A 13,294-nucleotide genomic window follows, 5' to 3' on the forward strand; every position below is an offset into this window, starting at 1 on the left:
CATTGTTTTGGCAAACTGCTCAATGTTCTGATTAGAAATTTTAGTGTAGCGGTGCTGTTGAGAACTCACCACGCGCAATGCTTCCACTCAGGGTCCTATCCGACCTTGTGTCCTGAAGCCCTAAGACAAAAATGAAAATCTTTTAGTTCTGTTTCTGGTCTGATTCTGTGCTAAATTGTTGTTTAGTCAAATGTATCTAAAATGTTTGTGTTTCATTGACACACTGTATGTTACGAATGCGCAATAAACTTATTTGAAAGAAAAAAGAATGTACAGAAAGACTGTCTATATTGTCAAAAAATAAAATAAAAATAGAAAAGGTCATTCAATAACAAAAGGTCCATCTTTCCTCCCAGAGTCAGCAGGTGCATTTTGCTCTGCATTTGTCGGAATTTCTCAGCATGTGATGTACATTTTAGGAAAAGCAGAAACATTCCAATGGCTAACAGAGAGTGAAACGAACACTCCTTCATCCGATAACAAAGCATCTGAGCTTTCGTTCAAAAGTGAAGGTTCAGATTTACGAGGCTGTACAGAGAGACAGGAGGCGACTCACTTCACCCCAAAACTCTCAATTTTTTCAGAGTCTGCTTGTGTCGCTGGACACTATTTTAGCCCTGCTGTGAGCGTGCATACGACATGTCTCCATGGCGCAGTTTTTTTTTGGTGGAGCAGACTTTGGAAATCACAAGTGGATGACTGTTTAGGTTTTTTTCCTTCTTCTCAGTGGAGCTGGTAGGGTTTATTTTTATTTTACTTTGAGAGTCTGTCTTGACGTGAGACTGTTCTATAACGGAGCAGCACGCACTCGTGCAATGTGCACGTGCCCTACGTTTTTGCACAGTGGAAAGTGGCTCCTTTTACCATGAATGCATCAAAATGAACAGTTATCACTTATAAAACGAGTCCTCATAACACGATATCACACTTATGTAAACTTCGTAATTAATCTGTAGTTCTGTTTTTAACGTTAGCAGCAATCATGTGCATGCTGAGCCATTTTACTCTAAGAAATGCTGTCAGAAACACTCGGAAATGTTATGATTTCAGTGTGACATATCCTTTAAAACATAGAAGAATGGAAATAATGCACACCGCTACCCAGCCCCAAAATCTCAGTATGTCTCAATACCTGAAGAATTTTGAATTCCGTTCTGCCGTTTTCTTCATAAAAGCCTTCCTGGTCACTGTCACACAGGCTGCAGCATCGTTCTTAGCCTATGATCGGATCGATCCCACAGCAGACAGCATTGATCGAGTTGGCTGTGCACCTCCCTCCGTACGCTCGGAGCCGGCATGCTTCCTCCCCAGATAGCACGGCGATCGCTGCACCCCGTGTAGGCTGTGGTCCTGCCAAGACAAAACAAAAATCATCTGGCTTCTTGTAATGCTTGCATTTTGTCATGGTTTGTGTCATCTGGATGTAAACAGGATAAACTAAAGAGTTGAAGTTGTTTATGTGAAATTTCATGCAAATGCAGGTTTGCGCGCCGCTAGATTCCCACCAGGTCTCCCACTGAAACGTCATGAGATGACACCACATTATGATGTGGCACTGTTGTTCCATTGTCTGGGAGAACCGTGATTTTATTCTTTAATTTCCAGGTATTTGCAGGCCAGTCTGAGTCAGACAAAGGGCCAGATATGGCCCGCGGGCCGTACAATGCCCAGGTGTTACTCTATGCAAATTTACCATAGAGTACCAGTTTGTATTTCTTAATGATTGCTCTTAATGAACTTGTAGACACGTTGAAGTCAGGTTGAGGAGTTTGCATTGGTGCAGCTCAGTTGAAACTTTGTTGAAACAGAGCTCTGCCATTGCTTGCATTCTGGCCTTAAAAATAGCAACCCTCTAAGTGGCAGCTACACACAGGACAGTGTACTTAGTCATGGTCTGTACTTACAGTCCATTGTGCTGATAAAAGATGATCTTTTGGAAAACTGAACAATGACACACTGTTCTTGTTTGGTTTTCTGCAATATCCAGTGATACGCTTTCCACCAGATCCAGGCATGATTACATTCCACTCAGTTCACAATGACTTTACAACTGCGTTCATCCACAGAGCATAGAAGGAAGTCAAGTGGAGTCAAGTTCCACCTTCCACATGAAATACTTTCTGGTTATGTATGAATGGATGACAGTTTAACAAAAAAAAAGACAGATTTTATTGAATAATGATGAATAATTTATGATTTTAATGAATAAATATTGAATTGAATAATGTTTTTTGTGCAATATTTAATTATGTAAAGTATACTGTTATGTGTTATTTAACTTTAAATTCCCATAAGTAACATGAACTCACTCCAGCGGTACAGAATGATCCTCCAAAGAGACAGTACTAGAGACTTCCAGTCATTGCCTTAGGTTACTGGTTCATGTCCACGCCTCACAATCATGCAAGAAGCATCAAGACACTGATGCACTGACATTACTAGACAACTCTGCCAAAAGAGTTCACCATTCCACAAGCTCTTTCAAAGACATGAACACTGCTGAAACAAGTGTCTCTCTCTTGTTGTGAGTTGTGCAAGACTGCAGCTTTTGCTTCAATGGCTTGATACGAAAAATATTTTTTCATATCTCAAAAACATGATGTGATTGGCAAAAACTAACACTAGATTCAGATTCAGCACCCCCAGATTACCCAAAATCTATTGGAAAAACTCCATGCAAGAAAAATCGTATTGACTAGTGTAATCAGTGGAATACAACACTTATGCAAGTCACCTAAACATGAGGATACCATTTTCTATTTAATTTCCAATATAGTGACATTTAAAATAAATAGAGAGGAATCTGTTTTGACAAATGACTGCATTTGCATTGATGTAAAATGCATAAATTACAGAATAAAATTCAGAGTAATAAATCAGATTATGTGCGGGGATCTGAGCCAAATGCAACAGAAAGGTAATAAGCTCTTTCAGCTTCTCTCTTTTTTCATGGGGTAGCTATAACAAATCTGATATGGCTTTTCATGTTGATTTGGCACACATTTTGCACAAGATGCCCTTTCTGACACATTTCCACATTACATGGAGAATAGGCACGGGTGGTCTTGAACATGGAACCTTTATAAAAGCAAGTACACAAACCACTTGACCACAGATCACCAACAGAAACATAATTCCTGCATTCAGCTTCCCAAGTCAGAGCCACAGAGGCCAAATGTGGGCTTGGAGTCTCTGTGACATTGTACTCACTTCCTTCCTTCCTGTGCGCTTTATATTATTACCATATTTGTATGTATTTACAGGACACAGTGTAATCTGGAAGAGTATCCTCCTGTATCATTTGAATAGAGCTGAATATGTTAATCCCCACCTCAATAGATACTGAATTGACTGGAGCAGCTCTGCAGGCTATGTGAGCTCTACAGCAAGGCTTTGATGCCGCCGTGCTGTAATGATAGTAATTCAAACAACACGATAATGGGAGGATAAGCAGTCAAATGATATCATCCAGCAAACAGGTCTTAGAAAGGGGGAAAGAACGAGAGAGACGTTTGGAATTCATCGGCTACACTGAGGTAATTTATATCATCCTTTACTGAGACAGTAGCTTCAGCACGCACATTTAGCCACGGCAATCTTCAGGGCAGATGACACGTTCCGCAGCTTTTTATTTATTAATTTTACACCACGTCTCATTGCTGGAAACATGACTTCTCTCTGTAACCAGCGGCAAGAGCAGAATGAAGAGCAGAGGGAGACAAACGACTCTATCATTCTCTCTGTCTCTCTAGGTCATGCTTCTCCAGCGTTGCTCGCACTCCTTCTCTTTGTTTAAAGTTTGGAGCGTGTGCCAGGCATGCTCCAGAAAAGCCTCCGCATAGAGGAATCCATTATGTTTGTATTTTGGCACGGCTGAAAGCATTCGGAGGGAGCCGTGATAACTTTATAAACAGTTATAGTTCGTTTGTTTAGAGACGCCAGAAGGCTTTCATTTTACGGTATCGCGTTTGCATCTTTTTGCCTCAGCTGAACGAAAGAATTCCTTGTGTATTATGGTGTTCGATGTGAACTGTGAAGAGTTGAGGCAGTTTGTCTAGACAGTGATGGCGTCTCTGAGCGCAGAGAGTAACCAGCCGGTGTATAGTCAGACGTTATTACCAAGGTGTACCACGCACAACATGGTACCCACTCTGTGCTATAGTTAGGACTCCTGCACTTGTGTGCAGAGTACTATTGACTCTGCGCTCTTGACTCTGCTGTCTGAACTCCTCTTTGTTTGTGTGGGAAGCAGCATTTACATAAGAGGCTTATGTCAGCCGCCACATAGTTTCACCCTTTATTCCAGTGAAAAACAAAAAAGAACAAAAGCTGTTGTATTGTTAAGTAATGATTTTTGGATTTCTCCAAACTAGTTGATGCCATTGTGGAGGTGGTTAAGGGGTTGCAGAGATGTCGGGGCCTGGTAAAAGTTTGAGGGGGTTGGGACAAGTAATGCAGCATAACAATGGGAGTAGATGAATGCTGATTTTTGTCAGCTGTAAGGCTTATGATTTTGGCATTTTTCTAAATCGGGACCAACAACATGATCTTGTAGCTTGGTGACTGACAAAAACAGGGTATGTGACGTGTCGACTGGTGTTTAACAATGCATTTGACACTCTCAACTATGACATCACGCAGTTGCACTCAAAACTTTGCCAAAGATTTAAAATTGGAAAAACAAGATCAAACAAAAGTGTAGAAATTTGTGGCGCTTTCTGTTTCCATGTTGTAGGCAAGAGTAAATGTCATGCTATATTTTCCATCTTTTTCCATCTTTTTTTTTAATCCCACCATTGCCACCAGTCCAGCGTTCATGAACCATCAAACAAGTGGCAGACAAATCCACTGGCTACTACACTGGAAGCCAAATTTACTTTTTTGGTTGATGTGGTGCACCAAATTTACCACTGTCTAATAAGGTAATTTTCATTATGTGATTGTCTAATTTGATGAGTTACCAGATGAGAGCTTACTGGTTTTGAATTATTCCCTACACAAGGCCGGGATGGACTAATGTAATCACTCATATATATGTGTGTGTGTGTGTGTGTGTGTATACGCCTTATGCTGTTACCAGTGCATGGTGACACAGGTGCTTAACAATGTAAAAATAATAGGGCCGTGTGATAAAGGTGCTGTTAAGGAGGTGAGAAAATCATTTTAGAGTACTATACTTCCCAGAACACAAGTTGCATTCTTTTTCTGTATTATCAGTGCTTTATTTTTCTGCATTGCTGTTGTGCTGATGGACTTTTATTATTGTCATTTGAGTTTATTTTGTTAAGTTATAATCATTATTATTTTTGACATATATTTTAGAAATAATGAATGTTTATGAGTTCAGTGGTACGAATATTTCATGAGGTGAAAGATGAAATGTTCCATTCAATGAGGAGAAGCTTTCACCGAATTAAATATTTGTTCCATTGAAAGAATGTAAAAACATTCATTATTTGTTTTATATAACGGCTAAAATAGATCCTTGCCATTTGATATAATATTAATATATAAACAACAGAAAAGAGTCTTACATTTTGGTGTGGTGTTTTGATATCAACAGTCCAACACAAACTTTAAATTGGAGTCCAAAACTGTTCTCAGTCAACTTGTAAAAACAGATGTAGTTTGTGATACTTTAAAAAAAAAAAACAAAAAAAACTTTGTGTACTTCCTCAGTCCAGTGAAAAATCACATCAGAAATTTGTACAGATTTTCATCCCAACAGCTCTTCATGCCTCCAGACGGCTTATGGCATAGTGGCTTTTTTGTATATGTTAGAAGAATTAGCACCATCAATTAGCTCCTTCAAATCATCGGCTGTCAGCAAAGCAAACTCCCCCATGTTTAGCTCAACGTTGCTCCTACTCGTATGTACATGGGCGTGGGTTCGTAGCTTGCAGTGGTACAAAACGTATGAAACCAAATTTGCACCAGTGGAACCATATTTGCACGCTAAATGCAATGCAACACAAGAAGGTCAAATAATTCATGTCACGTGACATACAAAGCACCAATCAAATGTATGTACTGAAGAAATTTGCACTTATTAAACTCAACCTTGCACATCTGTCCAGAACTTGGTGGTGGGTCCAGCAGGGGCTGTGGCGAAGGGGAGAAGTCAGTGCTTTTAAGTGCTGTGCGTCCATGACAGGGAGGGGAAAGGTGAAAGTGCGCCCACGAGACGAACAACTCCAGGCCATCTTGTTGACCCCCAGCGGGATACTTGGTCACATGGACAGATGCGTAATCCAGTGCGTAAAGTCTCCAAAATTAATTGTTATGACGAACAAGGTTGCGGGTCTGTCCTTGCGCAGACAGGAGCATGAGTCAGATTTAGTCCCCACGGGGCAGGGTCAGGGCGGCGCTGTTGGAGGTGACCTCGCTGCACTGGCTGATAGAGGAAACTGCGAGCTGGAGACGGGGGCGGGCGCAACGCAAGGAAGCGTGTGGTAAGAAAGGCAAGGATGGAAGGGAGGGAGGGGGGAGGAGGATGATGAGAAGAGCTGTGACTGGCTGGTGAATTCAGCCACCCGCAATAACCACGCTTTGCACCTCAGTTTCTGGACTTCCCCACAATCCTCAGCCGCTGGTTACCGCCTGGCTGCTGCAGTTCTCCATGCAGCCTCCGGAGTCCCAACATGATACTAGCCAAAACACAGCGCAATGACTGTTGTGTGGGCCGCCAGAAGAGGAGATACTGCTGGCCCACCACCAGAGGGCGCCCTGCCTGAAGGCGGGCTTCAGGCACCAGAGGGCGCAGTCGCCCCCCAGGAGCCGGAGCTGACAGCTGTCATCAATCATTCATCATCACCATAAAAACCTGGCAGTGACATCACATCCCTGCCGAGAAATCTGCTTACCCTACAGGTAACCATCTCAGCCATATCATTGCCATACGCAAGGATAATTCTGAACGTTTTTGCAGTGGTAACCTTCTGTATACTCGAATCTGGAGGAGTAGGCGAATCCACTCCTAAATTCTTAGTTGTTACATTAGGTACTGCACGGATTGTGTTTCTGGAGGACTGTGTTCACTCAGGAAAGAACTGTGAGTTGCTGATTGTTGCTGGGTGTTTCACACACCCACATAATCTGTTTGTGCTTCCTGCCAGCAGTACCCGATCCGACAGCTGGAGGCAGTGGCCACCTGGAGACTCAGGACTTGGCGGCTCCGGTGTGTTGCAGGTCTCCGCTGGCAGTGGAAATCGTGTGGGGGCCGACTCTTCTCTGGACAGGCGTCTTCTATCCTCGAGCCTGCCCACACGTCACCTATTGTTTTAATTGACTGTTTCCTAAAGTGGTATCTGTATTTCGTTGTGTACATTTTAACAACATTAAATTGTTATCTTTTGGCATTTTCATTGTCCGTTCATTCACGCCCCCTGTTGTGGGTCCGTGTCACTACACCTTCCCAACAGGATTTCTCGGCCAATCGTCATGGACCCCGAGGGGCGTCAACCATTGAATGAACCACCAATGGAAACGCAAGGTGCACAGGCACCATCAGGAGGCATATTAGGTGAGCTGCAGCAAATCCTAACCGCCTTCACTGCTCGGTTGGACTTAGTAACCGAGCAGAACGTTATACTCAATCGGACGATGGAGGCTCTCACCGCCCAGGTGGAGGCGCAGCACCTCCTCCTGCTGACCGAGTGTCGAATAGAGACATTCCAGTGGTCGTTCAACGAACCCCCCCCCCCCCGTCCCCTGAAGCATACATAAGCCCTCCAGAGCCGTACAGAGGTTGTGTCGAGACGTGCGCTGACTTCCTGATGCAGTGTTCGCTCATCTTTACGCAGCGTCCCATCATGTATGCGTCAGACCCCAGCCGGGTGGTTTATGTGATAAATTTGCTTCGAGGAGAGGCACGCGCCTGGGCTACGGCGCTCTGGGAGCAGAATTCACGGCTCCTAACGACATATACTGGGTTTGTGATGGAGTTCAAACAGGTTTTTGATCACCCCAATAGAGATGAGACCGCTTCGAATGTGCTGCTGTCAATGAGACAGGGGCGTCAGAGTGCAGCCGAGTATGTAGTCGACTTCCGCATCGCGGCAGCGAGGTCCGGCTGGAATACTGTTGCACTCCGCGCCGCCTTCATAAACGGACTGTCTTCGGTCCTGAAGGAGCATCTGCTGGCTAAGGACGAGCCGCACGATTTTGACGGGCTTATCGACCTGGTCATATGGTTAGACAACCGATTAGAAGAACATCGCCAGGAGTGGGGCGAAGGGCGTGGCCGGGCACGAGCCGTCCCTCTTCCTTCCGGGTCCGAAAGGGTGCCGCCGTCCCCACGCTCCACAGCCAGAGAGCTCCGTGTGGCAACAGCTCCCCCTGCTGACGAAGCTATGGACACGAGCAGGACCAAAGTAAAATCAAATAACAGACAATGGAGGATGGCCCTCAGGGAGTGTTTCTTCTGTGGCTCAAGTGAGCACATACAAAAGAACTGCCCCAAGCGGTTAAACTACGACGCCCGCCCTTAGAGACTGGGTTAAGGGTGGGCCATAACACTCATGCAGGGAAACCCCGTAAATCCGCACACATCCCAGTCATGATCCTGAGTGGGGATCTAACCCTTCACGCCCCAGCACTGGTGGACACGGGGTCAGAAGGGAATCTGCTGGACACCAGATGGGCGAGGGAGGTTGGGCTCCCTCTAGTGCCCCTACCTTCAATGGTGAAGGTAGGGGCACTAGATGGCACCCTTCTCCCACTAATCACACACCAGACACAGCCCGTGACATTGGTTGTGTCTGGGAATCACAGGGAGGAGATTGTGTTTTATGTAACACCTTCTACCTCCAGAGTGATTTTGGGTTTTCCATGGATGGTAAAACACAATCCCCGGATTGATTGGCCATCTGGGGTTGTGGCTCAGTGGAGCGAAACCTGCCACCGGGAGTGTTTAGGATCCTCGGTTCCACCTGGCGTGACAGCTAAGGAGGAGGTTCCAGTCCGCCCCAATCTGGCGGCGGTGCCGTCCGAGTACCACGACCTTGCTGACGTTTTCAGCAAGGATCTGGCACTCACACTGCCCCTGCACTGTCCGTACGATTGTGCCATTGATTTGATCCCGGGCGTTGAGTACCCGTCCAGCAGGCTGTACAACTTCTCACGTCCGGAGCTTGAATCAATGGAGACCTACATCCGGGACTCTTTAGCTGCCGGGTTGATCTGGAACTCCACCTCCCCGATGGTTTCTTTTTTGTGGGCAAAAAAGACGGTGGACTCCGTCCATGCATTGACTACAGAGGGCTGAATGAAATCATGGTTCGCAACCGATACCCGTTACCCCTGTTAGATTCAGTGTTCACACCCTTGCATGGAGCCCAAATCTTCACCAAATTGGATCGTAGAAATGCATATCACCTGGTTCGCATCCGGAAGGGAGACGAGTGGAAGACGGCATTTAACACCCCATTAGGTCACTTTGAGTACCTGGTCATGCCGTTCGTCCTCACCAATGCGCCCACAACGTTCCAAGCTTTGGTTAATTATGTCTTGCGGGACTTCCTGCATCGGTTCCTCTTCGTATACCTAGACAATATTCTCATCTTCTCCCCGGATCCTGACACTCATGTGCAGCATGTACATCAGGTCCTGCAGCGGTTGTTGGAGAACCAGTTGTTTATGAAGGGCGAGAAGTGCGAGTTCCACCGCACTTCTTTGTCCTTCCTGGGGTTTATAATCTCCTCCAACTCCGTCGCCCCTGATCCAGCCAAGGTTGCTGCGGTGAGAGATTGGCCCCAACCGACAAGACGTAGGAAATTGCAGCAGTTCCTCGGCTTTGCAAATTTCTACCGGAGGTTCATAAAAGGCTATAGCCAGGTAGTTAGCCCCCTGATGGCCCTAACCTCCACTAAAGTCCCCTTCACCTGGTTGGATCGGTGCGAAGCCGCGTTTAGGGAGTTGAAACGCCGGTTCTCGACTGCTCCAGTTCTGGTGCAGCCCGATCCCAATCGCCAGTTTATAGTTGAAGTGGACGCCTCTGACTCAGAGATAGGAGCCGTGCTGTCCCAGGCCGGGGAGTCTGATAAGGTCCTCCATCCTTGTGCCTATTATTCCCGCAGGTTGACCTCGGCTGAAAGGAACTATGACGTCGGCAATCAGGAACTTCTGGCGGTGAAGGAGACCCTTGAGGAGTGGAGACACCTGTTGGAGGGAGCTGCGGAACCTTTTACGGTTTTCACGGACCATCGGAACCTGGAGTACATCCGGACCGCTAAGCGTCTGAACCCCAGGCAAGCCCGTTGGTCATTGTTCTTCGGTTGGTTTGACTTCCAAATCATGTATCGCCCCGGGACCAAAAACCAACGGTCCAATGCACTGTCCCGGGTGCATGAAGAGGAGGTCAGGCCAGAGCTGTCGGATCCACCGGACACCATCATCCCCGAGTCCACTGTTGTCGCAACCTTCACCTGGGATGTGGAGAAGACCGTCCCGGAGGCCCTGACCCGACACCCGGACCCCGGTGATGGACTGAAGAACAAACTGTACGTCCCACCAGAGGCCAGAGCTGCAGTGTTGGACTTCTGTCACGGTTCCAAGCTCTCCTGCCACCCCGGGGTGCGAAGAACCGTGGCAGTGGTCCGGCAGCACTTCTGGTGGGTGTCCATGGAAGCCGACGTCCAGGAGAACATCGTATCGGATCGTGGTCCCCAGTTCTCTTCGCAAGTCTGGAGGAGTTTCTGTTGGGAACTGGGGGCCACCGTGAGCCTTTCGTCCGGGTACCATCCGCAAACCAACGGACAGGCAGAGCGGGTCAACCAAGAACTGGAACAGGCCCTCCGGTGTGTAACCTCCACGCACCCGACGGCCTGGAGTAACCATCTGGCCTGGCTTGAGTACGCACACAACAGTCAGGTATCATCAGCGACCGGCCTCTCCCCGTTCGAGGTGTGTTTGGGGTACCAGCCCCCATTGTTCCCAGTTGTGGAGGGAGAGGTTGGGGCCCTCTCGGTCCAGGCCCATCTCAGGAAGTACGGTCGGGTGTGGCGCACTGCCCGCTCTGCCCTGCTTAAAGCCCGGACGAGGGCTAAGGACCATGCAGACCGCCGGCGTACCCCGGCCCCTGCATACCAGCCCGGGCAGGAGGTGTGGCTCTCCACCAGGGACATCCCGCTACAGGTTGAGTCGCAGAAACTCAAGGACCGCTATATCGGACCCTTTACCATCATCAAGGTCCTCAGCCCTGCCGCGGTGAAGCTAAGGCTGCCAGCTTCACTGCGGATACATCTTGTTTTTCATGTTTCCCGGATCAAGCCTCACCACACCTCATCCCTCTGCGCCCCCGGACCGGCGCCGCCTCCTGCCCGGATCATCGACGGGGAGACCGCGTGGACAGTACGCTGGCTCCTGGACGTCCGTCGAAAGGGCCGGGGAATCCAGTATCTGTTGGACTGGGAGGGTTACGGACCCGAAGAGCGCTTCTGGGTGAAGAGGAGCTTCATCCTGGACCCGGCCCTCCTGGCCGATTTCTACAACCGTCATCCCGACAAGCCTGGTCGGGTGCCAGGAGGCGCCCGTTGAGGGGGGGGTCCGGTTGTGTGGGCCGCCAGAAGAGGAGGTACTGCTGGTCCACCACCAGAGGGCGCCCTGCCTGAAGGCGGGCTTCAGGCACCAGAGGGCGCCATCTCCCCCCAGGAGCCGGAGCTGACAGCTGTCATCAATCATTCATCATCACCATCTTCCATAAAAACCTGGCAGTGACATCACATCCCTGCCGAGAAATCTGCTTATCCTACAGGTAACCATCTCAGCCATATCATTGCCATACGCAAGGATAATTCTGAATGTTTTTGCAGTGGTAACCTTCTGTATACTCGCAGCTTGGAGCTGGTTGGTGAGAATTTGGAGGAGTAGGCGAATCCACTCCTAAATTCTTAGTTGTTACATTAGGTACTGCACGGATTGTGTTTCCTGCTACCTTGGAGTGGAGGACTGTGTTCACTCAGGAAAGAACTGTGAGTTGCTGATTGTTGCTGGGTGTTTCACACACCCACATAATCTGTTTGTGCTTCCTGCCAGCAGTACCCGATCCGACAGCTGGAGGCAGTGGCCACCTGGGGACTCAAGACTTGGCGGCTCCGGTGTGTTGCAGGTCTCCGCTGGTAGTGGAAATCGTGTGGGGGCCGACTCTTCTCTGGACAGGCGTCTCCTATCCTCGAGCCTGCCCACACGTCACCTATTGTTTTAATTGACTGTTTCCTAAAGTGGTATCTGTATTTCATTGTGCACATTTTAACAACATTAAATTGTTATCTTTTGGCATTTTCATTGTCCGTTCATTCACGCCCCCTGTTGTGGGTCCGTGTCACTACACCTTCCCAACAATGACATCACCTCCAAAATGTTTACGGGGGAGAAAAAATGCAATCCGATCTTCTTATTTATTTTTTGAAAACATCTAAAGTTTAAGCAGTTTCCCTTAACACGAGGAAAAACGCAAAAGTCTCTTTGGTTTGTGCCAAAAAAAAAAAAACAGAAAGGGAAAATAAGACCGAGGTAGAAGAGGCACAAAGATCACCACTTTGTGAAGAATAAAAGTTAAACAGATGCACTGGAAAATGTGTTTACCCCAAATCACACTGATAGATCAAGTCCAGATTCCATTAAAAAAAAACCCTCTGCTGCTTCTTTGTTTCATTCACAGGAGAGAACGGAGACAGGCGCGCGTTTTTATCCACCTCTCTGATTATCCTGATCCAGGAGCTTGAGCTTGCCCCCACAGGCAATTGCTGGCCTACGTGCAGTGTGTGATGAGCATATGCAGAACGACGGCACTGATTGACATTTGGAAAATTTGACCTCATCTGGCCAATTCCACCAGCCACCTCCATATAGGTGCCACTTTTGGTGCAAATCGGAGTGAAAAAGTTCAGTTTTGACCTTTTGACCCCAATTACTTTAAATCAGTTTACCTTTCGTAAATTTGAAGTTGCCTGTTGTCTTCACAGAGGTGGGAGAAAGTCACTGTCAAGTCATTCTCAAGTCATCAGTATGCAAGTCCCAAGTCAAGTCTCAAATCAGCTTGCAAACAACTGGTCATCATTATACCATTATTACTTATTATTACCATTATTATTATCATTACAAATGATCTTCTTATGGCCTCAGACAGTGGACTCATCTCTGTGCTTGTTCTGTTAGACCTCAGTGCTGCTTTTGATACTGTTGATCATAAAATTTTATTACAGAGATTAGAGCATGCCATAGGTATTAAAGGCACTGCGCTGCGGTGGTTTGAATCATATTTATCTAATAGATTACAATTTGTTCATGTAAATGG

The 13,294-nt window shown here is 47.0% G+C and overlaps 1 protein-coding gene and 1 long non-coding RNA gene across 2 annotated transcripts in view; one reads left to right on the forward strand and one right to left on the reverse strand.

Moving 5' to 3' along the window:
• mctp1a (multiple C2 domains, transmembrane 1a) overlaps positions 1-13,294 on the forward strand; it is a 606,655-nt gene that overhangs the window by 507,273 nt on the left and 86,088 nt on the right. The window lies entirely within an intron of this gene.
• The window catches only part of LOC117510360, a 903,074-nt gene continuing 890,436 nt past the window's right edge, over positions 657-13,294 (reverse strand). Inside the window, exon 4 of the long non-coding RNA XR_004560690.1 lies at positions 657-807. This is a non-coding gene — a long non-coding RNA (uncharacterized LOC117510360). The remainder of the gene's footprint in view (positions 808-13,294) is intronic.

The sequence above is a fragment of the Thalassophryne amazonica genome, chromosome 5 (genome assembly GCF_902500255.1).
Source record: "Thalassophryne amazonica chromosome 5, fThaAma1.1, whole genome shotgun sequence".
Classification (NCBI taxonomy): domain Eukaryota; kingdom Metazoa; phylum Chordata; class Actinopteri; order Batrachoidiformes; family Batrachoididae; genus Thalassophryne; species Thalassophryne amazonica.